The sequence below is a fragment of the Cryptomeria japonica genome, unplaced genomic scaffold (genome assembly GCF_030272615.1).
Source record: "Cryptomeria japonica unplaced genomic scaffold, Sugi_1.0 HiC_scaffold_61, whole genome shotgun sequence".
NCBI classification, from domain to species: Eukaryota; Viridiplantae; Streptophyta; class Pinopsida; order Cupressales; family Cupressaceae; genus Cryptomeria; species Cryptomeria japonica.
The window spans coordinates 252,501-267,500 of NW_026728883.1; the positions used below are offsets into that span (position 1 = coordinate 252,501).

The following is a 15,000-nucleotide window of genomic DNA, read 5'->3' on the forward strand; positions in this document are numbered from 1 at the left end:
GCACTTCGGGACCAACGCATCACCGGAAGACAACCGCCAAACATCGAAAGAGTCGCGATGCTCCGCAACCTACGTGCAAAGCGGTCGCACACCGGGTAAGGGAGTGAGAGCCCCAAACATAGCTGGGCGAGGCGCTCACTCCGCTCTTTAATATCTCGTTAATACCGCCAAGGAAATGGCACAAGCACACACACACAAGCATCCTCGGAAGAGGACAGTTCGAGTGACAGGTCAAATCCAAGAGTTCCGAAGACTACCTCCAGGAACAATCGGGAACAAGACCGATTACAAGTCGTCGAGTCTGTTACTGGGCGAACACGAGATGCGCACAGGAAATCGATCAGCCCTCACAATGGCCCAAGGCCAGAGATCGGACTGCTACGATTTACCCCAACAATCATCGTGCCACTCTTCGCAGAGAGGTGATAGACGCCAACGAGCCCGCGCATAGCAATCGAGGTGTAAAAAGGGCGTTGAAGGCAGGAAGCCTGGACGAAAGAGGCTACGAGGTCACCTCGAAGCGGTCTAAGAATCGGGCGCACTTGGGGCGACTACCAGTGCCAACCCCTTATCCCGCGGTGCGTCCGACACACAGAAATTTCCAAGGCGGCCAAGGAGCCTCCCCGCATAGCAATCGGGGTGTGAGGTTACGGATGCAGCATTGATAGCAATCGAGGTGGGAGGCGAAGGATGCAGAAGTGAGAGCCGAGGGATGTAGCAGAGATAGCAATCGGGGTGTGTGATGCAGAAGAGATAGCAATCGAGGTGTGCGGTGGGAAGGGCCCAGCAGCCAGAATGCATGAAGCGACGGATGAAGCAGTGATGACAACCGGGCTGTGAGGAGAGGAGGGATGCAGCCAAGAAAGCAATCAGGGCTCGAGGCAAGGGATGCATCAAGGATAGCAATCATGTTGTGAGGCGAGATTCCAAAGGCTAAACGTGAGAGGCTGCAGGGTCGACTCAGAGAGGTCTATGCATGTGAGAGGCTGAAAGCAAGGTCAACTCGGAGCGGTCTATGCATCGGGCGCGCTTGGGGCGACTACCAGTGCCAACCCCTTATCCCGCGACGCGTCCGACAAAGAGAACGTTCCAAGGCGGCAGAGGAGGTTACCAGCCGAAGGATGCAGTAGCAATAACAGGTATAGTTCCGCGGCGGCCGAGAAGACTCACCGCATAGGAATCGGGATGCGAGGCGAGGGATGCGGCGGGAAGGCCCCGACGGCTAAACGGAAGAGGCTGCAGGGCCGCCTCGGAATGGTCCAAGCATCGGACGCGATTGGGACGACTACCAGTGCCAACCCCTTATCCCGCGATGCGTCCGATACACAGATAGTTCCAAGGCGGCCGAGGAGCCTCACCGCATATCAATCGGGGTGCGAGGCGAGGGATGGGGCGGGAAGGCCCCAACGGCTAGACGGAAGAGGCTTCAGGGCCACCTCGGAATGCTCCAAGCATCGGACGCGCTTGGGGCGACTACCAGTGCCAACCCCTTATCCCGCGATGCGTCCGATACACAGATGGTTCCAAGGCGGCCGAGGAGCCTCACCGCATAGCAATCGGGGGTGCGAGGCGAGGGATGGGGCGGGAAGGCCCCAACGGCTAGACGGAAGAGGCTTCAGGGCCGCCTCGGAATGGTCCAAGCATCGGACGCGCTTGGGGCGACTACCAGTGACAACCCCTCATCCCGCGATGCGTCCGATACGAAGATGGTTCCAAGGCGGCCGAGGAGCCTCACCGCATAGCAATCGGGGTGCGAGGTGGGGGATGCGGCGAGATGGCCCCAACGGCTAGACGGAAGAGGCCACAGGGCCGCGTCGGAATAGTCCAAGCATCGGACGCGCTTGGGGCGACTACCAGTGACAACCCCTTATCCCGCGATGCGTCCGATACGAAGATAGTTCCAAGGCGGCCGAGGAGCCTCACCGCATAGCAATCCGGGTGCGAGGTGGGGGATGCGGCGAGATGGCCCCAACGGCTAGACGGAAGAGGCTGCAGGGCCGCCTCGGAATAGTCCAAGCATCGGACGCGCTTGGGGCGACTACCAGTGACAACCCCTTATCCCGCGATGCTTCCGATACGAAGACAGTTCCAAGGCGGCCGAGGAGCCTCACCGCATAGCAATGGGGGTGCGAGGTGAGGGATGCGGCGAGATGGCCCCAACGGCTAGACGGAAGAGGCCACAGGGCCGCCTCGGAATAGTCCAAGCATCGGACGCGCTTGGGGCGACTACCAGTGACAACCCCTTATCCCGCGATGCATCCGATACGAAGATAGTTCCCAGGCGGCCGAGGAGCCTCACCGCATAGCAATCGGGGTGCGAGGCGAGGGATGCGGCGAGATGGCCCCAAAGGGTAGACGGAAGAGGCTGCGGGGCCGCCTCGGAATAGTCCAAGCATCGAACGCGCTTGGGGCGACTACCACTGCCAACCCCTTATCCCGCGATGCGTCCGATACACAGATAGTTCCGAGGCGGCCGAGGAGCTGGGGGATGCGGCGAGATGGCCCCAACGGCTAGACGGAAGAGGCTGCAGGGCCGCCTCGGAATAGTCCAAGCATCGGACGCGCTTGGGGCGACTACCAGTGACAACCCCTTATCCCGCGATGCGTCCGATACACAGATAGTTCCGAGGCGGCCAAGGAGCCTCACCGCATAGCAATCGTGGTGCGAGGTGGGGGATGCAGCGAGATGGCCCCAACGGCTAGACGGAAGAGGCTGCAGGGCCGCCTCGGAATGGTCCAAGCATCGGACGCGCTTGGGGCGACTACCACTGCCAACCCCTTATCCCGCGATGCGTCCGATACACAGATAGTTCCAAGGCGGCCGAGGAGCCTCACCGAATAGCAATCGGGGTGCGAGGCGAGGGATGCGGCGAGAAAGCCCCAACGGCTAGAGGGAAGAGGCTTCAGGTCCGCCTCGGAATGGTCCAAGCATCGGACGCGCTTGGGGCGACTACCAGTGACAACCCCTTATCCCGCGACGCGTCCGATACACAGATAGTTCCAAGGCGGCCGAGGAGCCTCACCGCATAGCAATCGGGGTGCGAGGCGAGGGATGCGGCGAGAAGGACCCAACGGCTAGACGGAAGAGGCTTCAGGGCCGCCTCGGAATGGTCCAAGCATCGGACGCGCTTGGGGCGACTACCAGTGACAACCCCTTATCCCGCGACGCGTCCGATACACAGATAGTTCCAAGGCGGCCGAGGAGCCTCACCGCATAGCAATCGGGGTGCGAGGCGAGGGATGCGGCGAGAAGGACCCAACGGCTAGACGGAAGAGGCTTCAGGTCCGCCTCGGAATGGTCCAAGCATCGGACGCGCTTGGGGCGACTACCAGTGACAACCCCTTATCCCGCGACGCGTCCGATACACAGATAGTTCCAAGGCGGCCGAGGAGCCTCACCGCATAGCAATCGGGGTGCGAGGCGAGGGATGCGGCGAGAAGGACCCAACGGCTAGACGGAAGAGGCTTCAGGGCCGCCTCGGAATGGTCCAAGCATCGGACGCGCTTGGGGCGACTACCAGTGACAACCCCTTATCCCGCGATGCGTCCGATACACAGATAGTTCCAAGGCGGCCGAGGAGCCTCACCGCATAGCAATCGGGGTGCGAGGCGAGGGATGCGGCGAGAAGGACCCAACGGCTAGACGGAAGAGGCTTCAGGGCCGCCTCGGAATGGTCCAAGCATCGGACGCGCTTGGGGCGACTACCAGTGACAACCCCTTATCCCGCGACGCGTCCGATACACAGATAGTTCCAAGGCGGCCGAGGAGCCTCACCGCATAGCAATCGGGGTGCGAGGCGAGGGATGCGGCAAGAAGGACCCAACGGCTAGACGGAAGAGGCTTCAGGGCCGCCTCGGAATGGTCCAAGCATCGGACGCGCTTGGGGCGACTACCAGTGACAACCCCTTATCCCGCGACGCGTCCGATACACAGATAGTTCCAAGGCGGCCGAGGAGCCTCACCGCATAGCAATCGGGGTGCGAGGCGAGGGATGCGGCGAGAAGGACCCAACGGCTAGACGGAAGAGGCTTCAGGTCCGCCTCGGAATGGTCCAAGCATCGGACGCGCTTGGGGCGACTACCAGTGACAACCCCTTATCCCGCGACGCGTCCGATACACAGATAGTTCCAAGGCGGCCGAGGAGCCTCACCGCATAGCAATCGGGGTGCGAGGCGAGGGATGCGGCGAGAAGGACCCAACGGCTAGACGGAAGAGGCTTCAGGGCCGCCTCGGAATGGTCCAAGCATCGGACGCGCTTGGGGCGACTACCAGTGACAACCCCTTATCCCGCGACGCGTCCGATACACAGATAGTTCCAAGGCGGCCGAGGAGCCTCACCGCATAGCAATCGGGGTGCGAGGCGAGGGATGCGGCGAGAAGGACCCAACGGCTAGACGGAAGAGGCTTCAGGGCCGCCTCGGAATGGTCCAAGCATCGGACGCGCTTGGGGCGACTACCAGTGACAACCCCTTATCCCGCGATGCGTCCGATACACAGATAGTTCCAAGGCGGCCGAGGAGCCTCACCGCATAGCAATCGGGGTGCGAGGCGAGGGATGCGGCGAGAAGGACCCAACGGCTAGACGGAAGAGGCTTCAGGGCCGCCTCGGAATGGTCCAAGCATCGGACGCGCTTGGGGCGACTACCAGTGACAACCCCTTATCCCGCGACGCGTCCGATACACAGATAGTTCCAAGGCGGCCGAGGAGCCTCACCGCATAGCAATCGGGGTGCGAGGCGAGGGATGCGGCGAGAAGGACCCAACGGCTAGACGGAAGAGGCTTCAGGGCCGCCTCGGAATGGTCCAAGCATCGGACGCGCTTGGGGCGACTACCAGTGACAACCCCTTATCCCGCGACGCGTCCGATACACAGATAGTTCCAAGGCGGCCGAGGAGCCTCACCGCATAGCAATCGGGGTGCGAGGCGAGGGATGCGGCGAGAAGGACCCAACGGCTAGACGGAAGAGGCTTCAGGGCCGCCTCGGAATGGTCCAAGCATCGGACGCGCTTGGGGCGACTACCAGTGACAACCCCTTATCCCGCGACGCGTCCGATACACAAATAGTTCCAAGGCGGCCGAGGAGCCTCACCGCATAGCAATCGGGGTGCGAGGCGAGGGATGCGGCGAGAAGGACCCAACGGCTAGACGGAAGAGGCTTCAGGGCCGCCTGGGAATGGTCCATGCATCGCACGCGCTTGGGGCGACTACCAGTGACAACCCCTTATCCCGCGACGCGTCCGATACACAGATAGTTCCAAGGCGGCCGAGGAGCCTCACCGCATAGCAATCGGGGTGCGAGGCGAGGGATGCGGCGAGAAGGACCCAACGGCTAGACGGAAGAGGCTTCAGGGCCGCCTCGGAATGGTCCAAGCATCGGACGCGCTTGGGGCGACTACCAGTGACAACCCCTTATCCCGCGACGCGTCCGATACACAGATAGTTCCAAGGCGGCCGAGGAGCCTCACCGCATAGCAATCGGGGTGCGAGTCGAGGGATGCGGCGAGAAGGACCCAACGGCTAGACGGAAGAGGCTTCAGGGCCGCCTCGGAATGGTCCAAGCATCGGACGCGCTTGGGGCGACTACCAGTGACAACCCCTTATCCCGCGATGCGTCTGATACACAGATAGTTCCAAGGCGGCCGAGGAGCCTCACCGCATAGCAATCGGGGTGCGAGGCAAGGGATGCGGCGAGAAGGACCCAACGGCTAGACGGAAGAGGCTTCAGGGCCGCCTCGGAATGGTCCAAGCATCGGACGCGCTTGGGGCGACTACCGTTGCCAACCCCTTATCCCGCGATGCGTCTGATACACAGATAGTTCCGAGGCGGCCGAGGAGCCTCACCGCATAGCAATCGGGTTGCGAGGCAGATTATTGGGAAGGGAACCCCCTGGGATGCGGCTCAAGCAGTGCCCAAAGGGACTGGAATGCGGAATCACATCGAGAGACCCAAATGCTATACGAGGGCTCAAATCGAATTATCGATTTGGCCACGACATGGACGCATCGGAACGACTACCTTTGCCGAACCACTCGCAATTGCATCCATACCGAAACCAATAGACATTTCCGTTAGAGCCCTCGCATAGCATTCGGGAATCTCGCATGCCCCTCTAAATCGACCAATGCTGGCGCTCAACGAAAATCCGAGCGCTACCACCGTTCGAGCGCCAGCATTGGTCGAGTTAGAGGGGCACGGGGGAGAATGCTCCAGTCAACACCTCCCCTATATAAGTTATTTGTCCGATTCTCGCACAACCGTAGTCTGCCTCGTCGAATCAAACAACGGTCCCAGATTCCGACTTCCGTTCCGTAGAGACCCAAAAGCTAGATGGAGGCTCGCAAGAAAGAGAGTCGGCGCATAGCAATCGGGTTTCTTGAACGTTTAGGGACCGAGCTCACTTGCGGATAGGGCAAAATCCGCCAAGCAACCCAAAAGCTAGACGGGGGCTCGAATCGAATCGCCTAGGCGGCCACAACAACGACGTGTTGGATCGACTACCAGTGCCAAACCATTCAGCAAGACTAGTCTGTGTCGAGGCCGGATAGAGATTCTCAGAGAGCGCCCGTATAGCATTTAGGAGACCTGCCGCGTCCCTCACACTCGACAAATGGTGGTGCACGTTTATAAATCCGAGCGATCCCAACCCTTTCAAGCACCAACATCGGTCGAGATAGAGGGGCACGGAGGGGGCTGCGTGAGACAACACAGTCCCCTATATAAGTTATTTGTCCGATTCTCACACATCCGAAGAATGGTCATCAAATCGGACAACAGCCCAAACTTCCGACTTCCGTCCCAGAAAGCCCAAGAGCTATCTAAAACGTTCATGGCCGGAACTCGATCGCGGCTATACCAGTCCGCCAAGCAACCCAAAAGCTAGACTGGAGCTCTAGTCGAATCACCTCTGTGGCCATTGCAAGGACGTGTTGGAGCGACTACCATTGCCGAACCATTCCGCAGGTCGAGTCCATACCAAGGCCGCATAGAGATTCACGATGAGCTCCTGCATAGCAATCAGGAGACTTGCCGTGTCCATCACAATCGATAAATCCTGGTGCAAGATTTTTGCATCCGAGCGCTCCAACCAGTCGAGCACCAGCATCAATCGACATAAACGGGCACGGGGGGAGGATGCTCGAGAACACTACCTCCCCTATATAAGTTATTTGTCCGATTCTCAAGCAGCCGAAGTCTGGTCATCGAATCGGGTCAAAGACCACAACTTCCGACTTTACCCACAATGCAAGTCATCGAATCGAACATCGGCCCCCGAGTCGGACTCCATGCGTATGTCAGGTCATCGGACCCAAATTCCGCCTTCCTGCGCATGGCGGGCCATCAATATCAACTCGGTCATCGGACCCAAACTCCGCCTTTCTGCGCATGGCACGCCTTCAAATCGGTCATCGGACCCAAATTCCGCCTTCCTGTGCATGGCGGGCCATCAACATCAACTCGGTCATCGGACCCAAATTCCGCCTTTCTGCGCATGGCACGCCATCAACTCGGTCATCGGACCCAAATTCCGCCTTCCTGCGCATGGCAGGTCATCGGACACAAATTCAGACCTCGCCAATATGCCTACGTATCGAATCGGTCATCGGACCCAACTTCCGACTTCATCCATACTGTAGGGTCTTTGAGGTTGGCGCGGTGCGCTCAACCCGGGGAGTCGACCCATCGAAGCATACACCTCCCCTATATAAGCTATTTGTCCGATTCCCACACCTGTGTAGTTTGCACCTCTGACCAGGACATCGACCCCAACTTCCGAACTCGACTGCAACGACGGCACCAGCGCCTTGGTGCGCACCTTGCGACGCACAGTCCCAACATTCGCCTTCCTGCACATGGCAGGTCATCGGACCCAAATTCCGACCTCGCGAGTATGCCTACATATCGAATCGGTCATCGGACACAACTTCCGACTTCATCCATACCGTAGGGTCTTTGAGGTTGGCGCGGTGCGCTCAACCCGGGGAGTCGACCCAACGAAGCATACACCTCCCCTATATAAGCTATTTGTCCGATTCCCACACCTGTGTAGTTTGCACCTCCGATCAGGACATCGACCCCAACTTCCGAACTCGCCTGCAACGACCGAACCAGCGCCTTGGTGCGCACCTTGCAACGCACAGTGCCAACATTCGCCTTCCTGCACATGGCAGGTCATCGGACCCAAATTCCGACCTCGCGAGTATGCCTACATATCGAATCGGTCATCGGACCCAACTTCCGACTTCATCCATACCGTAGGGTCTTTGAGGTTGGCGCGGTGCGCTCAACCCGGGGAGTCGACCCAACGAAGCATACACCTCCCCTATATAAGCTATTTGTCCGATTCCCACACCTGTGTAGCTTGCACCTCCGATCAGGACATCGACCCCAACTTCCGAACTCGACTAAAAAGACCGCACCAGCACCTTGGTGTGCACCTTGCAACGCACAGTGCCAACATTCGCCTTCCTGCACATGGCAGGTCATCGGACCCAAATTCCGACCTCATGAGCATACCTACTAATCGAATCGGTCATCGGACCCAACTTCCGACTTCATCCATACCGTAGGGTCTTTGAGGTTGGCGCGGTGCGCTCAACCTGGGGAGTCGACCCATCGAAGCATACACCTCCCCTATATAAGCTATTTGTCCGATTCCGACACCTGTGTAGTTTGCACCTCCGCTCAGGACATCGACCCCAACTTCCGAACTCGCCTGCAACGACCGAACCAGCGCCTTGGTGCGCACCAAAAGTGCGCACTTTTGGAGGGCACTTTTGTGCGCTCCAAAGGTGCGCACTTTTGGAGGGCACTTTTGTGCGCTCCAAAGGTGCGCACTTTTGGAGGGCACTTTTTGGAGGGCACTTTTCTGCGCTCCAAAGGTGCGCACTTTTGGAGGGCACTTTTTGGAGGGCACTTTTCTGCGCTCCAAAGGTGCGCACTTTTGGAGGGCACTTTTTGGAGGGCACTTTTCTGCGCTCCAAAGGTGCGCACTTTTGGAGGGCACTTTTTGGAGGGCACTTTTCTGCGCTCCAAAGGTGCGCACTTTTGGAGGGCACTTTTGTGCACTCCAAAGGTGCACACTTTTGGAGGGCACTTTTTGGAGGGCACTTTTCTGCACTCCAAAGGTGCGCACTTTTGGAGGGCACTTTTTGGAGGGCACTTTTGTGCGCTCCAAAGGTGCGCACTTTTGGAGGGCACTTTTTGGAGGGCACTTTTGTGCGCTCCAAAGGTGCGCACTTTTGGAGGGCACTTTTGTGCACTCCAAAGGTGCGCACTTTTGGAGGGCACTTTTCCTGCGCTCCAAAGGTGCACACCTAGGTGAGCACCTTCGACCACACCTTGTAGCACACCAAACTCTGACTTTCGACTTCATCCGCAATGCAGGGTCTTTGAGGTTGGCGCAATGCGCACAACCAGGGGAGTCGACCCATCAAACCCAACACCTCCCCTATATAAGCTATTTGTCTGATTCTCATACATGCGTAGCCTGCAGGAGCAATTAGGACATCGACCCCAACTTTCGGCTTCTAAACGAAAACAAGGTCTTTGAGGTTGGTGTAATGCGAACAACTAGGGGAGTCAACCCATCAAACCCAACACCTCCCCTATATAAGCTATTTGTCTGATTCTCATACATGTGTAGTCTACAGGAGCAATTAGGACATCGACCCCAACTTTTGACTTCTTAACGAAAACAAGGTCTTTGAGGTTGACGTAATGCGCACAACCAGGGGAGTCGACCCATCAAACCCAACACCTCCCCTATATAAGCTATTTGTCCGATTCTCATACATGTGTAGCCTACAGGAGCCATTAGGACATTGACCCCAACTTTTGACTTCTTAACGAAAACAAGGTCTTTGAGGTTGGCGTAATGCGCACAACCAAGGGAGTTGACCCATCAAACCCAACACCTCCCCTATATAAGCTATTTGTCTGATTCTCATACATGTGTAGCCTGCAACAACGATTAGGACATCCACCCCAACTTCTGAATTCGTCTGCGTTGACCGCACCAAAGGTGCACGCCTTGGTGCTCACCAAAATCCGACTTCCGACTTCTTCTGCTATGCGGGGTCTTTGAGGTTGGCGCAGTGCGCACAACCAGGGGAGTCAACCCACCGAATGCAACACCTCCCCTATATAAGCTATTTGTCTGATTCTCATACATGCGTAGACTGCAGCAATGATTAGGACATCCACCCCAACTTTTGACTTCTTAAACAAGACAGGGTCTTTGAAGTTGGTGCAGTGCACACAACCAGGGGAGTCGACCCATCAAACGCAACACCTCCCCTATATAAAGCTATTTGTCCGATTCTCATACGTGTAGTCTGCAGCAGCGATTAGGACATCGACCCCAACTTCCGAATTCGTTTGCATTGACCGCACCAAAGGTGCACGCCTTGGTGTGCACCTTGGAGTGCACTTTGGTGCTCACCTCGGTGCACACTTTGGTGTGCACCTCGGTGTGCACCAAAGGTGCGCACCTTGGAGCGCACCAAAGGTGTACACTTTGGAGCGCACCACATAGGGTCTTTGAGAGGTTGGCGCAGTGCGCACACCAAGGTGGGTGTTGAGGTGCGTGCCGAGGTGGGTGGGTGCTAGGGTGCGCTCCATGGTGGGTGCCAGGGTGGGTGCGTGCTAGGGTGGATTCCAAAGAGGGTCATAGGGTGGGTGCCAAGGTGGGTTGGTGATATAGTGGGTTCAAAGGTGGGTACTAGGGTGGGTTCCAAGGTGGGTCACAAGTTGGGTGCCAGGATGCGTGGGTGTTAGGTTGGGTGCCAAGGTGGGCTCCTGCGTGGGTGGGTGCTAGGGTGGGTTTCAAGGTGGACGCGAGGGCGGGTGCCAAGGTGGGTAACAAGTTGGGTGTTAGGATGGGTGAGTGCTAGAGTGGGTGCCAAGGTGGGTGGGTGCTAAGGTGGATGCCAAGGTGGTTCACAGGGTGGGTGGGTTCTAGGGTGAGTTCCAAGGTGGGTCACAGGTTTAGTGCTAGGGTGCGTGTCAAGGCGGGTGTCGAGGTGCCTGGGTGCTAGGGTGTGGATGCCAATGTGGGTCATAGGGTGGGTACTAGGGTGGGCTGCAATGTGGGTGCCAAGGTGGGTAACATGCTCGGTTGGTTCTAAATTGGGTGTCAGGGTGGGTGTGCACCCACCTTGCCCGAGGTGGGTGCCAAGGTGCCAGTGTGGGTGGGTGCTAAGGTGGATGCCAAGGTGGGTGAGAAGGTGGGTGATAGGTTGAGTGGTAGGATGGGTGGGTGCCAAGATGGGTCACAGGGTGGGTGCAAGGGTGGGTAGGTGCTAGGGTTGGTGTCAGGGTGGGTGGGTGCTAGGTTGGGTTCCAAGGTGGGTGCGAGGGTGAGTGTCAAGGTGGGTCACAGGTTAGGTGCTAGGATGGGTGAGTGCTAGGGTGCAAAGGTGCCAGGGTGGGTGCTAGGATGGGTCGATGCTAGGGTGAGTGGCAAGGTGGGTCCACAAGTGTCAAGGTGGGTGCCAACTTGGGTTCCAAGGTGGGTGCCAAGTGGGCGACTGCTATGGTGGATGCCAAGGTGGGTCACGGGGTGGGTGCCAAGTTGCTAGGTTGTGTTCCAAGGTGGGTGCCAACGTGGCTGCTAGGGTGCGTGGGTTAAAGGGTGTGTCACAACGTGGGTGCCAGGATGGGTGCGCACCCACACTGGCCAAGACGGGTGCAAGGTTGGGTTCCAAGCCCGGTCACAGGCTGGGTGCTAGGATGGGTGGGTGCCAAGGTGGGCACCAGGGTGGGTGCACCCACCCTGGCCAAGGTGGGTCACGGGGTGGGTCCTAGGGTGGGTAACAGGGTGGGTACTAAGGTGCGTGCCAAGGTGGGTCATGGGGTGGGTGCCAAGGTGGGCACCAGGGTGGGTGTGCACCAACCCTAGCCAGGGTAGGTCACGGGGTGGTTGTCGGGGTGGGCGTCAAGGAGCCAAGGTGGGTGGCAAGTAGCCAAGTTGCGTGCCAAGGTGGGTGTCGGGGTGGGTGCCAAGGATCCAAGGTGGGTGCCAAGGAACCAAGGTGGGTGTCTGGGTGGGTGCCGAGGTGGGAGCCAGGGTGGGTCCCAAGGTGAGTGCAAAGGTGGGTGCCAGGGTCAAGGTGAGTGCCAATGTGGGTTCCAAGGTGCCAGGGTCAGGGTGAGTGCCAATGTGGGTTCAAAGGTGCTAAGTTGGGTGCGAGGTTGGGTGCGAGGGTGGGTGGGTGCCAAGGTGTGCTAGGTGGAAGCCCGGGTGGGTCGGCATCCCATGGGTGTCGAGTTGGGTGCCTGATGGGTGCTTCTTGTCAAGTTTTAGTCGTCGGGACTCATTTCGAGCCTTAGAGGTCGTTTCTTGTCCGGTTGCCCTGTCTTCGACCTGGGAACCCAATTTTGGTCCTCGGGTCCCATTTTTTTTTGTCTCGCATCCCACTTTTGGCCTGTGGCCTTTTCGGGGTCGATTCTCGTTTTGGGCATCAGAGCATGTTTCTTCTCCTAAAACCCAATATTTGTTTATTAAGTCTCGGAACACATTTTTGTTCTCGTGGACCCATCATGGGTCTTGGAACGCATTTGTGGTCCTTGGGTCCCATTTTGCATCCCGAAACTTGTGTTTTGGTGCTTGATCCCTATTTTGGGTGCCCACCTTGCACCAAGTGCGCACCCGGGGCAAACCGAGCGCCTTGGTGCACCGGGGCAAGATCGAGCGTGCACCCGAGGCGCCCCGAACATGCACCAAGGTGCACTCGGCCCACATGTGAGCGCAGGTCGTTGCGCCCGAGGTGGTGTGTGGGCACCGCGTTGCAGACGGGACACTGCACGCACACGACGCCCCGTCCAGGTGCACGCACGTAGGCCGGGCCGGGTGCACACCCGACGCCCTAGCAAGGTGCGCGCACCCGGGCAGGGCTCACACTTGGCGAACGGGGCGCACTTCGCGAGGGAGGGTGTGCACCTCGACGGGGGTGGGTGGCCGGGGTGGATTCGCACGTGGGTCGCGGTTTGCTAAGTACACACTGCGACAAGCTCATAACGGGTGCGATCATACCAGCGTTAGTGCACCGGATCCCATCAGAACTCCGCAGTTAAGCGCGCTTGGGCCGGAGTAGTACTAGGATGGGTGACCTCCCGGGAAGTCCCGGTGTTGCACCCTTTCTTAGTTTTTCGCCGGGCGTCGCAATGCTATTTGAATAAACCTTTTGCCCGTTTGCGTTCTCGTCGGGGCCGGGCCGGGCCGGGGTGCGCTGCCCGCACTACCGCGCGCGCGGGGGCGACACCGAGCGCGCACCCGAGGCGCCCCGAGCACACAGGCCACGGTGCAACCCGGGCGTTGTGCGCGCACCCCGGTGCGCCCGAGGTGCTGCGCGCGCACCCAGGTGAAATCGGTGTGCACCTCGGCCAGTGCGCGCTCGGTCGAGTCGCGCACGTTGGCCAAGGTGCACGGTGATGTTTCTTACTCTAAGGTTCCGCACCAGACGCCCGGGACAGGTGAGCGAAGCTGGGCGGGGCCGGGTGCGCGGCCGGGGCAGGTGCACGCAGCTGGAGAGAGCTTTGGAGCACACCAGAGGTGCGCACCTTGGAGCACACTTCGGAGCGCACCAATGATGCGCTCCATTCAAAAGTTTCCTGAAAAGGCAAAAAAAGTTGAGATTATAGAATTTCCCACTTGAGAGATTGTAAAAAAAAAAAAATTAAAATGAAGGAAACGCGGGTGCCAAGGTGTGCGCGCCCGGGTGCGCAGCCCAGCCAAGGTGTGCGCACCAAGGCGCCCACCCTGGCGAAGGTGCACGCAAGGTGCGCACCCGAGGCAAACCGGACAATTAACCCAACTTTCGACTTCGCGCGCACCTGCGCACCTTGGAGCGCACTTCGGAGCGCTCCTTGGTGCGCACCAATCTTGGGCACCTCGGAGTGCACCATGGCGCCCACCAAGGTGCGCACCCGGGGCAAACCGAGCTCCGACTTCGTGCGCACCTTGGAGCGCACGAAAGGTGCGCACCATGGCGCCCACCAAGGTGCGCAGCCCAGCCAAGGCGTGCGCATCAAGGTGCGCACCCTGGCGAAGGTGCGCACCCGGGGCAAACCGAGCTCCGACTTCGTGCGCACCTTGGAGCGCACAAAGGGTGCGCAACCCAGCCAAGGTGTGCGCACCCCGGGCAAACCGAGCTCCGAATCGTGCGCACCTTGGAGCACACTTCGGAGCCCTCCTTGGTGCGCACCGATGTTGCGCACCTCGGAGCGCACCCGGGGAAAACAATGCAATTAACCCGACTTTCGACTTCGTGGGCACCTCGGAGCGCTCTCGGGTTCGCACCTCGGAGCACACCGAGGTGCGCACCTTTGATGCGCTGCCTTCACCAATTTCCAGAAAAGGCAAGAAAACATTGAGAAGGTGTGCGCACCGAGGTGCCCACCCTGGCGAAGGTGCACGCGAGGTGCGCACCCGGGGCAAACCGGGCTCCGACTTCGTGCACGCCATGCTGCGCACCTTGGAGGGCCATGGTGCGCACCTTGGAGCACACTTCGGAGCGCTCAATGGTGCCCAACCCAGCCAAGGTGCCCACCGCGGCGAAGGTGCACGCGAGGTGCGCACCCGGGGCAAACCGGGCTCCGACTTCGTGCACGCCGCACCTTGGAGCACACTTCGGAGCGCTCCTTGGTGCGCACCAGGGCGCGCAACCCAGCCGAGGTGCCCACCCCGGCGAAGGTGCACGCGGGGTGCGCACCCGGGGCAAACCGGGCTCCGACTTCGTGCACGCCATGGTGCCCACCGCGCCAAGGTGCACGCGAGGTGCGCACCCGGGGCAAACCGGGCTCCGACTTCGTGCACGCCGCACCTTGGAGCACACTTCGGAGCGCTCCTTGGTGCGCACCAGGGCGCGCAACCCAGCCGAGGTGCCCACCCCGGCGAAGGTGCACGCGAGGTGCGCACCCGGGGCAAACCGGGCTCCGACTTCGTGCACGCCATGGTGCCCACCGCGGCGAAGGTGCACGCGAGGTGCGCACCCGGGG

At 59.5% G+C, this 15,000-nt stretch overlaps 1 non-coding gene across 1 annotated transcript; it reads left to right on the forward strand.

The window, feature by feature from the left end:
• Nucleotides 1-13,022: 13,022 nt before the first annotated feature.
• Nucleotides 13,023-13,141, forward strand: LOC131863305 (5S ribosomal RNA). Its single transcript, XR_009362226.1, has one exon. It is a non-coding gene; the product is annotated as a 5S ribosomal RNA (ribosomal RNA).
• Nucleotides 13,142-15,000: the final 1,859 nt, after the last annotated feature.